Below are 13,439 nucleotides of genomic sequence, written 5' to 3' on the forward strand. Positions count from 1 at the left end.
GTTGAAACACCATTGTAAAAGAGAGAAGATGGATAATACATGTAACACCCGAGAATAATTTTGAGGATAAAAATGATGTTTGATAAAGGGCTTAATTGAAATTTTGGGAAAAATATGACTATAGGGCACACTAACACAGCTTTGGACGACCGAATTAATCAGAGGGAGTACCTCGGACCCTAGATATCCAAGGAAAATGGTATAGTATCGACGAGCAATTAAAATTATGATTTTTAGTGATGAAAGAAATGAGATCGGGAACAGTTTTCGGTACAGCAAAAATATAGCTGCCAATTAGGTCGTATTACCGAATTGCTGTAAACGACGTCCAAAAAGTCAACGGAGAGTGTCAAGGACTAGTATTCGATGTATAGAACAACCCTTAAGTGGTTTCAGGTTGAATCGAGTGGATTTGAGGTCAAATAAATCAATCGGGCCTAAGTGTAATTTTTTAAAAATACCCGAGAGAGGTCAAAACGGTAAATTTTCAGAAATTTCAAGGGAGAAATGAGAAGTCTTAATCTTGAGGGTCTTAGTGAGGGTGCTAAAGAGATCAGGGGCTTGAGGGTAAGGGCCAAAATGCAAAAGAGAAATTTCAAAGGACCAAAGTGCAATTTTCCAAAAATTGTACAAGTATGGCCGATTTGGCCGGAAAATCCGGCCATTTGGCAGCCTAGGATCATCAGGGCATGGACAAGGACTGTCCTGGTGGCGTGTAGGAGGAGTTTTGGCCGAAAATTGGCCACGTGGGGGTCGGATTTTGGCTATAAATAGCCAAAGATTTCGGCCGAATTTGAATCATCAAATCGCTCAATTTTGAGAGTGAATCGAGGGAAACCAATAAGGGGCTTTTGATCTTTGAGGGAAGAGGATCATTTCTGGAGATTTTGGGAATTTTCGGGATAGTATAGAGGGTGTTTTCGCATATATATACATTCGGCCGTATATATATATATACATTTTGCGTGAAATACTAAATCGGGTTGTAGAGTGATTGATCGAACGATCTAATAAGGGGCTTTTGTTCGCAAGGTGATGGATAACTGATATGGAAAATTTCGTGCCAATCGGAGTTCGAATCGAGGGTTAATTTGATTCGCCGGAGTTCGGTGGCGGGATAGCTTCGACCGACTGTTTTTGGCCAAATCGAAAGGCTTCCGGTGGTCTTTTCTGAGCAAGATTGGTACCATTGGGATCGACTAAGGGAGAGGAACATCCTTGTGTCGTCGCTTCAATTTTCCGGTGTACCGTCGCCGGAGAAGATGACCGGAGGTATTTTTGTGTTTTTTTAAATACTGAAAATATAGAAAATTCAATAAAAAATAGAATTAAAGGAATTAAAATTCTGGAAAAATATCCATAAATTCAAGAAAGATGAATAGTTTAATTTGGTGAATTTTTATCTTGGAAATTTCTTGGGGAAATAATTATTTTTGATTTTTTAACGGAAATGTAAATAGAAAATAAATAGGAGGAATTTTTATGAAATTCTGAAAAAATTCCATAAGTATAAGGAATTTATTTTATGATTTTTGGTGATTTTTATTGAAGTATATTCGAAGTAAATCGATGAGAAATAAATTTTCTCAAGGAAAAGTAATTATGGAAATTTGAGAAAATAGGAGAAAAATCTGGAAAATTTCCAGAAAATTCCAGAGGTTTATAAATATTATTTTATGAATTATTATGTAAAAATATTTGAGAAAATAGTTGTGTAGGTATTTATTTTGGATTATTAGAGAAGAAAATGGGAGAAAAATAGGAAAATTGTGAGAAAATTAAGGAAAATTATAATTGTTGGATAAATGTGATGATTAGGGTGCCTTGAGGCTTGAGAAGAAGTGACTCGTGCGAAGTTCGAAGAAGGCACGCAAATCGAGGCAGGCACGCAAATCAAGGCGTACCGCGCTTGTCAAGAAGAATTTGAAATTTCGCCAAAGGTGAGTGTTCGCCCCCAACTTTGTTTTGACTTGTGAGTGGTTCTACCCGAAAAGACTTTAAGTGACATGTGAATGGTTTACTGTGAATGTTCATCCCTATGGCTTGGTTTATTATGGTTGTCCAAACAATTATTTACACATGCATTGAATTTCGTACGGTAAAGTGCATACATTGAGATGTTGATTTTATGCGTGTTATGATTTTTCGGCGTTGGCTTGTTTTGTGTCGTCCATGTGGGACGTGGGTTGGTAACTTGTGACGTAGCCCAGAGTGACAACACTCGGGATGCGTACCTAGGATTAATGCTAAGTGACCCACTTGGGACGGGGCTGAGACGGACTTCACCCTACGAGACCCAAGTGGCGGGGCTGAGAGTGGACACCACCCCGGTTGTTGGCTCAAGTGGCGGGGCTGTGAGTGGACACCACCCCAGGTTCCTTTGAGCAATAGCATTAATGCCAAGGTGACGTCGATTCCGAGGATAGTGCTGATGTGACACTCTTGGGGCTAGGGTTGCGTTGGGTTTTGGAATACTTTTGAGTTGGAGCGTAAAGCCTAACAATGACAATGGGGTGATTCCCGGGTTCATATGCCGAGATTGTCCCTCTTAAGCAGGACTGTTTTGCCAATGGGCCGAAGTGGTTGTGTCGCCTTTAGAGAGATTGCATTTTCCCCGATTAGGGTTAAGTGCTATGTGGGATTCTCTTAAGCTGGTACATGTCGGGATTTATCAATTTTGTATATGATTTTTCATATCTGCATGAAAACGTTTTTGAACTCTCACGTAGATGATTCAGCATCTAATTTGGACTATGTCCCTGGAATATTCAAACGTTCCAGGTGAAAGCAGTGGCGCCAAGGGAAAGAATATCATCGAGATGTAGCAGCTATGTTTAGTTTTCGTAGGTTTTGTCCATGATTACGATGTTCAGAGGTTATGTAATATTTTGATATTTTCATGTGAAACATCGATTTGGTTATTGTAAAGGAATTGTCGGTTATATCATTGAGGTTTCGATCTTGCTTCCGCTGATGTGATTGTTGATACCTGTCTTAGTTTATTATTAAATTTTGATATGCTAAGAAGGTACGATCGGGATTGACGGGAAATGATTATGATGAAGGTATATGTATTGAGAGACTTATGTTGTGTGTTCGATGTTGAAAAAAAAAAAAAAAAAATTCTCGAAATCTCGAGTTAACGCTCGTTGTGGGAAAATGGGGCGTTACAATACCATATTGTTACTCTACTGGAATAATCAGATAACAGTCGTGGAGTAGACATCGTTCTGACCGAACCACGTAAAAATCCCCCATGCATGTTTTGTTTCGTTCCTCCTCCTTGCATTTAGGGTTTATTTACTCATTGCAGGCCTACGAATCACGGTCGGCTAATCTTGAACGTCGACATTTTGGCACTAGAGGAAGGGGCACGCTTTGATCGCTAGCCATGACAAGAGGAAGGAACGCACGAAGCTTTGATGCGGTGGCCGATTTGCTAGAAAATCACTGCAATCAACAGATGAATGTTCCATCAGCCGGAGGACCCCGTTGTTTCTGTAGTGGGTGCCCCTATTCCACCACCAGTTGGAGTCACCATCGGCATACCTCCATGAGCTCCTGTTCTACTCGTCAATCACACTGCCGGAATGGAGACGATTCAGGCTTGGCAACAACACCAGGAGGCGTTGGAGAATACAGTCATGCAGCTCGGTGATGCTGTCAGAGTCCCTACCCAAGCTCAGGCGCAGGCTATCCAGAGACCCCTAGAAATCCATTCACCCCGTAGGACTCACCATTTGTGGGAAAAGAGACCCCTACTGGGTGAGGAGGATATTGAAGATAATTATTTGCCTCCAAATCATCATTCCCCCAAAAGGGAGAGAAGCAGACGATCGTAGGTTCAGCAATTGGCTAACCTGGATTCAATTGTTATGGAGTTGTGTCAAAGAGTTCGACAATTGGAGGCACAACAATGGGTCCATGGCCAGAATAATGGCCATGGGGACAAAACGCCATTTACTAGAGAAGTTGAGCTCGAACCTCTCCTCTGTAGATTCAAAGTCCCGAGTATGCTGCAGTATAATGGGGACAGTGGTCCCTACGACCACCTAGATGCATTCAATGTCCAGATGGATTTGTAGACAACCAGCTCGTTGGTCAAATGTCATGCCTTCCCAACAACCTTGGGTGATATTCCCGAGCTTGGTTCAGGGGCCTACCGCCTTGCAGCATCAGCAGCTGGGAGGAGTGCCAACGAAGATTTCTCAATCAATATAGGGCGCTGAGAAGGTAGCTCGCCCCTCTGTGTCACCTTACCACAGTGTTCCAGAGGACAAGCAAGTCTTTGAAAGACTATATCGCCAGGTTCAAGCACGAGATGAGCAATCGAAGACCCCTCCGATGAAAGCGTTCTGACTACGATTTTTGTAGGCGTCCGCAAAGATGAGAAGCTCTATGAGAGCATATATAGAATCTTTGTTAAAGACTTAGGGGAATTCTATGAACGAGCTGGCAAGGAGATTAGGTGGAAAGAGGATTTTGGCTCGAAGAAGCCTATCGGACCGAAAGAAGAGGCTTGGGGCTCCAAGCAGAATAAGCAAGGAAATAACCGAGATAATGGAAGGGAAGCTCGGGAAGAACGCTCGAACAACCAGGTCTCCAACAACCTTTGCGATCAGGTCGCTTCGACAGCTACTGTACCATGTCAGATCCCCAAGAGAGGATCTTCGTCATAGAGAGAAACAAGGAGGAGTTTGGGAATCCCAACCCGATACAAACTCCCAACAAATTCAGAAATAAGAAAAAAATCTGTACGTATCACAATGAGGCGAGTTATAACATTTCTAAATGTTGGGCTTTGAGGGATGCCATTGAGAACCTCATCAAAAGAGGTCAGCTGAGGGATTATGTGGTGTAATCGACCAATCAATTGATCCAACAACCGGCACAACAGCTGCCCCTCCCCGATGATGAATGCTCGTCGGCAATTCGAATAATCTACACAATTCATGGTGGACCTCTTCTCGCTAGAATTTCCCATAGGTCCCATGACAGGTACGTGTGTGAGGCCAACCATGTCTTATTGACAAGGTGAAACGAGTAGGTCGCACCCGGGAGACAAGCTAGGGAGATGGCAGAGAAGATCATTTTCTCAGAAGAAGAGGCTAGAGATGTCCATTGGCCATACAATGATGCCCTCTTTATACGAGCCCGGATCTGCAATACCGAAGTGCGAAGGATAATGGTGGACATGGGCAGCTTGATAAATGAAATGTATAGAGCTTGTTTTAATCAAAGGGACTGGGGCCGGAGCAGTTGAGCTCATCCCCGAAGTCACTCTATGGGTTCACAAGTGATGCGGTGGTCCCTGTTAGGCGGATTAGTCTCCCTTTTATTGTTGGAGATGTAGATCGCCAGGCCACTATATTGGCGGAATTCCTGATTGTAGACTGCCCTTCGGCGTACAACGTCATGCTCGGAAGGCTGGCAATGAACAACCTAGATCTGGTCACTTCGAGCAGGTCATTGACAATCAAGTTCCCGACCCCCAATGGAGTAGGGTGCGCATGAGGTGAGCAATACCTCGCAAGGCATTGCTATGAAAATGCCCTAAAAATGGAGGCCAAAAGGAAGAAAATGAATGTCATTGCAAGAAGCGACTCGTAACCTACGACCTGCCAGCCAAAAGAGTGTTAGCTATGATCCAGACCCCCACGAGGTGGACTGTGATAGGACCACCGACCTAGTGGAAGAGGTCGAAGACATTCCAGTCAGTGAGATGGATGAGGAAAGATGCCTCAAGTTGGGGAGGAATCTGGCCCTCGAGGTAAAAAGTCCCAACTTACCAATTTTCTTAAAGCTAACCTCGATGTATTTGTATGGAATCATGAGGATATGGTAGGAATAGCCCCAGAGGTTATGTCACACAGGCTTAATGTAGATCCCAGCTATAAGCCAGTGCGTCAGAAGAGGAGACTAATGACTCTTGAGCGCTATGCCGCTCTTAAAGAAAAAATGGACAAGCTCTTGGAAAATGAGTTCATTAGAGAGGCCCACTACCCAGTCTGGGTAGCTAACCCAGTCTTGGTAAAGAAGAAAAATAGGAAGTGGAGGACTTGTGTCGACTTCACCGACTTGAACAAAGCTTGCCCTATGGACAACTTTCTTCTACCAAGAATTGATCAGCTCGTGGATGCAATAGCTGGTGTAACATCCCGCATCGAGCGATAGGAAGGACCAGAACAACTTACCCTGATGGGCTTACGCAAACTTCCCAAGGGGTCACCTATCATTGACTTTCCCAACTCAATCACGCTTAACCTGAGAGTTTTTTTTACCTACATTCAATCCAAAAGGTATCCATCTGGTGTTGTTTCCTTCCTTACTTATTCTCGATATATACTACCCTTTTCTGGGCTCTTGAGGTATTATAGTTGGGGTATTACCCTTTTTCGAGAGTTCTATGTGTTAGAATTGAACTGATATGGCACATACCAAGATGAGGGGTGAATTGGATATTTTAAAAAACTTAATTGAAACTTGAAATCTTTTTGACCCAATTGAGATTTTAGTGATTTAAAACATATAACATATGAAATGACAAATGTAAAGTAAGAAGAATAAATGACACAAATAATTTATAGTGGTTCGGCTTAAACTAAGTCTAATCCACTATCTTAGCTCCCACTAAGGATTTTAAACCAATTCACTAAAACCTCCTACTTACAAAAGTAGGACCTCTAGCTATACAAGCTAGGAAATACAACCTGTAATACCCAAAAAAATTTTAGGTAAGAAATATGAGGTTTCAAAGGAAATCGGTATCAGAAAAGCCTGAGAAAATATCCGAATCGACTAAAGGGAACGCCCGAGGGCTCATATACCTAAAGAAATAGGTATATACCTATTAAGAATTTCAAGAAATGATCTTTAGCATCAAAAGAAATTGGATCAAGAATGATTTTCGATACAGCTAAAAATACAGCTATGATTTTGATTGAAAAATCGAATCAATGCAGGAGACCTTTGAGAGGTCAACAGAACTTCAATAAAGTTCATATTTAGTATGTAGAACAACCTTTCAGTGGTTTCAGGAAGAAACGAAAAGGTTTAAGGCCAAAACGAAGATTTTGGCCTAAGTACAGTTTTTCGAAATTGCTTGAAGGAGGTCAAAAAGATAATTTCTTGGAATCTTCGAGGGTCAAATGAAAGTTTTAGGACTTGAGGAACTTAAATGCAATTGTGCAAAGTTGAGGGGTTATGTAAAAATGGGTTAAAATGGGAATACCAAAGTTGAGGGGCCAAAGTGCAATTTCAAGAAAACCTCCAAAGCATCCATGGCCGACCAACCTTCCAATCACCGAAATCAGTCATGGGAGACCCAAGGCAGTGGCTGGGGGGCCTCTGGGCAAGGCCAAGACAAGCTTCTTGGCCAACAAATGGCCAAAATGACGTCAAAATTGGGCCAACTTTCGGCCAAAAGTTTGGCCACTGAAATGGCAAGATTGGAGCTTTTTTGGTAGATTTTGGACTTGTTAAGGGCGAGAGGGGACATCAGAGGCCTTGAATGAAGTGAGATCCGTCGTTTAGGGGCTCGAAATTGCCTATAAATAGAGGATATGGTGGCCTAAAGTTTTGCAAGATTTGAGCTTCAAATCGACCTCATTTTTGAATAAATTGAGGCACCAAACCATAGGGCTTCTGTTGCCCATGAGGTGAGGATCATTTTTGAAAAGTTTGAGGAATTTTGGAGTTCATTTGAGGGGTGATCGGAGCTTCCCCGGAAAAATCGAATCTCGCCGGAGCTGGACTGATTTTTTGCTCGAAAGGAGGTCTTCCAAGTGTTGTTTTAACCTCAAATTTGGCCAGAGTAATAAAATCAAGGTAAGCTATCTTTTGGTATAGTCAGTTTAATTTTCCGGTGTGCCAGCGCTGGAGAAGATGACAAGAGATAATTTTTATTATTTTTAAATATTAAAAGTAAATAAAAATAGAGTAAAAATAGAAATAAAATGGATAAAATTATGGAAAAATATCCATAAATACAGGAAAAATGAATAGTTTACTTTTATGAATTTTTATTTTGGAAATTTCATGATAAAATAATTATTTAAAATTTTTGAAATTAAACTTAATTAGAAAAAAATAGGAAAAGGTTTTGAAAAATTCCAAAAAAATTTATGGAGATTAGAAATGTTATTGTAGAAATTTTCATGGGAAAAAATTGAAGAAAATACTTTATTAGGAATTTTGGAAGAATTTATGGCTATAAAAAACTAGAGGAAAAATAAGAAAAATAGAGAAAAAATAAGGAAAAGTCTAGAAAAAATAGATTATTAATTTTTCTTGGAAATTATTGGCCAGGAAGTGATTTGGCCAAGGATCTTGACAATTTGTAATATTTTCGAGGTTGACACGCAAATCGAGGCAAGCCAAATTTCTATTTTAAGGTGAGTGGTTTTGTCCCTATAACTCATATACGATATTATTACCTTTCTATGCATGATATCTATGTATGTTATGATCATCTTCATATACTGTTGCATGAAAAGTCGTGAGGTATGCATGACATAATATTATTGTCATATTAAAACTCGTACATGGGATTGGGATGTCACCCTAAGAGTGTCGCCGTAATTCCCCAAGGGCAATTGATGGAACAACGTTATGATTATTCTGCAGAGATTCGGGATTCGACCTAGGGTTTCGTGCCGGGCTGGTGGGCCAGGGAAGTTACACTAGGGTATTTGTTTATAAATGTCCATGCATCATTCATTCATTCATACTTATATAACCCTCACTTAGAAGATTTCATCTTCTAATATTGGATTATGTCCCTGGAATATTCCACGTTCCAGGTGAGACAAGCAGCCGGAAGGGCAAGGAAGTGATGGAGACATGAGCTTGACGAAAATTTGTGGCCCCTATGTGGGGCTAGGACCATCTATTACATTCAGTTGTATTGTTTAAGGTTTTAGCAATATTTGTAATATTGTGTTGGGTGAACGATGTGTATGTACCCACGTATGTATGTTTTCAAGGTTTCTTGCAGGTTCTGATCTTGCTTCCGCTTATGTTTAAAGTGTATCACTCATTCACCATGTTGTTGATTAGTGGTTAATTTTGTAAAAATTTTGTTATAATTATACCCTTCTTTCGATCTTAAAAATGGTTTAAATTAGATATTAATATATATTTTATGGTTATATGCAAGTTTAAATTGAAAAATGAATGAAATGAAATTTTAAAGTAAAATTTAATAATAATAATAATAATATATAAAATTATATATAATACATATATATCATTATATGCATGCATGTAATATATATATATAATATAATCTAATATATATATGTGCCATGTGTAATACATATATATAATATATAATTTATTAATAACATTAAATTATTATTATTATTTTTTTAGGCATGAAGAATTCAAGCCCATGAAGACTTAAAGTCCATGAAGAATTCAAATCCATGAAGAAATCAAACCCATGAAGAAATCAAGTCCATGAAGAATTCAAGCCCATGAAGAATTAAGGCCCAATTTGAACAACCCATGGACAATATTATTTGGAGAAGGCCCAAGGATTATTTTTAATCCTAATGAAGATTAAAAACCAATTTATAGAAATCTATTTTTATTTTTTATGTGAGAGCTTTATTAGGTGTGTTTTTTAGCTAAAATCCATTTAACTATTAGGTGGATATTATAGCTAAAATCCATTTAACTTTATGAGTGCTTTATTAGGTATGTATTTTAGCTAAAATCCATTTAATATTAGGTGTGTATTATAGCTAAAATCCATTTAACTTTAAGTGTGTGAGTGCCCATTAGATATAATTATGTCTAATTGAATAATTGAAATTGTGTGGTTTGTATTGCATCTTGTGGCCTATAAATAGCTCACTTGATTGCATTTGTAAGTGTGATTATTATTCTTGAATAAAAGTTTAGTTGTTTCCTTATAATTCTCTCTTTGAGAATTGTTCTTGTTCTTTCTCATTTTCTTTAGTACTTTCTCTTATAATCTTACTTTTTTCTTTCTTCTTTTAAATTCTTATGTCATTTATTATTACTTTATTATTCACCGCCTAAATGGCCGGTTAATTTGTGCCTTTAAATTTCTGCAATTTTAATTCTTGTCATTTAATTATTCACCGCCTAAATGGCCGGTTAGTTTATGCCTTTAAATTTCTGCAATTTTAATTCTTGTCATTTAATTATCCACCGCCTAAATGGCCGATTAGTTTATGCCTTTAAATTTCTGCAATTTTAATTCTTGTCATTTAATTATCCACCGCCTAAATGGCCGGTTAGTTTATGCCTTTAAATTTCTTGTCATTTAAATTCTGTTATTTAAATTACGTTATTTAAATTTATGTCAATTAACTTTCAAATAAAAATGAGTAGTTAAATCTAATCTTGGGTTAAGGCAAGGACAGTGTCCAACGCTAATGATTCCCAAAGAAAGCTGCGCTTTAAATAAGTAACATTAATTTAAATTTCAGTATGAGTGTGTATTAATTATTAAAAAATCACTAGGTTTGGATTGGAGCGTAAGCCTAACTTAGAGCTTTCATGCCATGTATGAGAGTTACTAGAACTGGAAACGCTATCATACCTAAACCCAGATGATTAATTTAGTTGTTTTGTGTATTAGTTACAATTGAATTTATGGTGGTTGCTTAAATTAGAATCTCGCATATCATGTATGGGGATTGCTTAACCTAGAACTATCATCATCTCTAATTGCATTTAATAACAAACCCTCATATCTGAAATTAAATTAATGTTGCTAATTTTTTATGCTAAAATTTGGGAATCAACGGGTTGGTATTGAAATTGTCTTAACTCAAGCACTATCCAAATTCATATTTTTACGTTTAATGTTTATTTCAATTTTTGCCTTACTTTATTTTCTAGTATCTGTTGTCTAAAAACAAAACCATAAAAAATCTTGTTGTCAATTTGTCCAAATGCGTGTGCGTGTGTGTGACATTCTTTTTCTTTTGCCATAAATAAATCTCTCAGTGGACGACCTGGATTCATCTAGAAAATATAAATTTAAATTTGGACTACAACTGCACTCGTACACTAGCGAGTATAAACCTCTCACTAAAATAAAAAAAATATAAAAGTTTTATTATGATTTGTTTTTATTGTGTTTTAATTGCAGGGTGAGAGTGCAGTCAGTTGTGGAGTGTTGATGTATAAAGGTTATGTTGAGGATTTATTGTTGGTTTATGTTTGATGTAAAAAAAAAAAATCCTAACATATATTAATGCCCTGTAAGGCGGGGTGTTACACAACCTCCTACTTAAACCAAGTTGGCCCTCTAGCTATACAAACTAGGAAATACAAGAAGTATAACAAAGAGAGGATCTAAGAGATAAATCTCTTAGTTATAATGTCTCTCTAAAATGATACAAGGCTTGAAGTAAATAATTACAAGTGAAGATCAAAGCCTTGAAGAGAGAAAATTAAAGCACAGTCAATGTAAATACAAATGTGTATACGATGTAAGTTCAAATCATTTTCTTTCCATCCATTAGTCTTCTCTTGATCATCCTTGAGTTGTATTTATAGGCTTCCCAAAAAATTAAAGAGAAATGTAGCCGTTTGTGACCGTTGGAGTTTGAAAAACTAGCCGTTGGAAGCTTTCTGCAAAAGATATAGTCGATAGAAGAAAATGCATAGTTGACTATTTTTACAAGTAAAACAAGACATAGTCGATAAACAAGAAGGCATAGTCAACTATCTTATAACACAAATTTTCCATAGTCGACAGACACATAAATATAGTCGACAAATACAAAAATATGAAGAGGATTTTGAAATTCATGAACAAATATAGTCGACTATCTTTACATGATAGTCGACGAAGTGAAAAATAGTCGATAGAAGTCTCAAATAGTCGACAGATCAAATCAGCATAGTCGATTATCCTTATGCATAGTCGACTATCCTTAACAGCATAGTCGACTATTTTCAGGCATAGTCAACAGAATGAACCACATCGTCGACTATCCATTTGAAAAGATTTAAAACTTAACTCCTCATTTTGATTCTTTTGAAAGCAAGTTGAGATTATCAAAAATATATTTATTTTGAATCTAAACACACTCAACCACACTTCAACATTTCTTCTATATAAATTTTCATAACTTTGCTTCAAGGAGATTTAAAGATTGATTTTCTTATACATATAATCCATATAGTAGAGATTGATTTTTATATAGTCATTATCAAAATTATTTTATTACCAAGAGTAAAATATCACTATGAACCCCAACGATAAGGAGCACACCTCGTTCATTACTGATCGGGGACTGTATTGCTACAAGGTGATGCCCTTTGGGCTGAAGAATGCTGGGCTGACTTCTCAGAGACTGGTGAACATGATGTTTGAGGCACTGATCTGCAAGACCATGGAGGTCTACGTTAACGACATGCTGGTAAAGTCAGAATGAGTAGCCAATCATGTTTCCGATTTGGGAAAGATGTTTAAGGTCCTTAGGAGCTATCAGATGAAGTTTAATCCCCTCAAGTGTGCTTGTGGGGTTGCGTCTAAAAATTTCTAGGATTTATGGTAAATAATAGAGGCATTGAGGCCAATCTGGAGAAAATAAGGGCCTTGCTTGATATGAGGTCGCCCATACGAAAAAAAGATGTGCGAAACCTCAACGGCCAGGTCACTGCTTTAAGCCGATTTATCTCTAAGTTAACAGATAAATGTGCTCTATTCTTCGAGTTTCTAAAAAAGGCACAAGATTTTCAGTGGATAGAAGAATGTGAGTCCGCTTTCCTGCAGCTAAAAGAATATGTGGGGCGAGCTCCACTCCTCGTCAAGCCCAAAGATGGAGAAAAACAGATTATATATTGGGAGTATCCTAGTACGCTCTCAGTGCAGTCCTCATTCGAGGGGATAAATGGGTGCATTACCCCGTGTATTATGTCAACAAGAGCTTGGTCGATGTGGAGACAAGGTATACGCCGATGGAAAAACAAGCCTACTGCCTGGTAATGGCATCAAGGATGCTACGACGTTCTTTTCAGGCTCATCAAATTGAAGTCCCGACCAAGTACCCACTAAGGAAAATCTTGCAAAAGCCAGACACCTCAGGTTGCTTACTAAAGTGGGACATAGAGCTCGCCCAGTTTGATATAGAGTACAAACTGAGGACAACGATAAAGGAGCAAGCATTAGCGGACTTCATCGCTAAATTCACTGGACCAGCTGAAGAGGAACCGGAAAGCTCGAAAGGACCTTCCTGGGAGCTATATGTGGACGGATCATCAAGTGAACATGGGGCAGGAGCTGGGGTGATGTTAATAAGCCCCGAGGGCCATAGAATCCTCTATACTCTAAGATTCGGCTTCCCAACCACCAATAATGAAGTTGAGTATGAGGCACTATTAGCAGGACTTCGCTTGGCAAAGGAAGTGCGAGTTGAGGCCCTGGTAATTTTCAGTGATTCTCAGCTTGT

The 13,439-nt window shown here is 38.4% G+C and overlaps 1 long non-coding RNA gene across 1 annotated transcript; it reads left to right on the top strand.

Moving 5' to 3' along the window:
• The first annotated feature begins 927 nt into the window (after positions 1-927).
• LOC127793484 (uncharacterized) lies at positions 928-2,934 on the top strand. Its single transcript, XR_008021432.1, has 3 exons — positions 928-1,272; positions 1,819-1,940; positions 2,782-2,934. It is a non-coding gene; the product is annotated as an uncharacterized LOC127793484 (long non-coding RNA).
• The last annotated feature ends 10,505 nt before the right edge of the window (positions 2,935-13,439 follow it).

Source organism: Diospyros lotus, chromosome 1 (genome assembly GCF_014633365.1).
Source record: "Diospyros lotus cultivar Yz01 chromosome 1, ASM1463336v1, whole genome shotgun sequence".
Lineage (NCBI taxonomy): Eukaryota > Viridiplantae > Streptophyta > Magnoliopsida > Ericales > Ebenaceae > Diospyros > Diospyros lotus.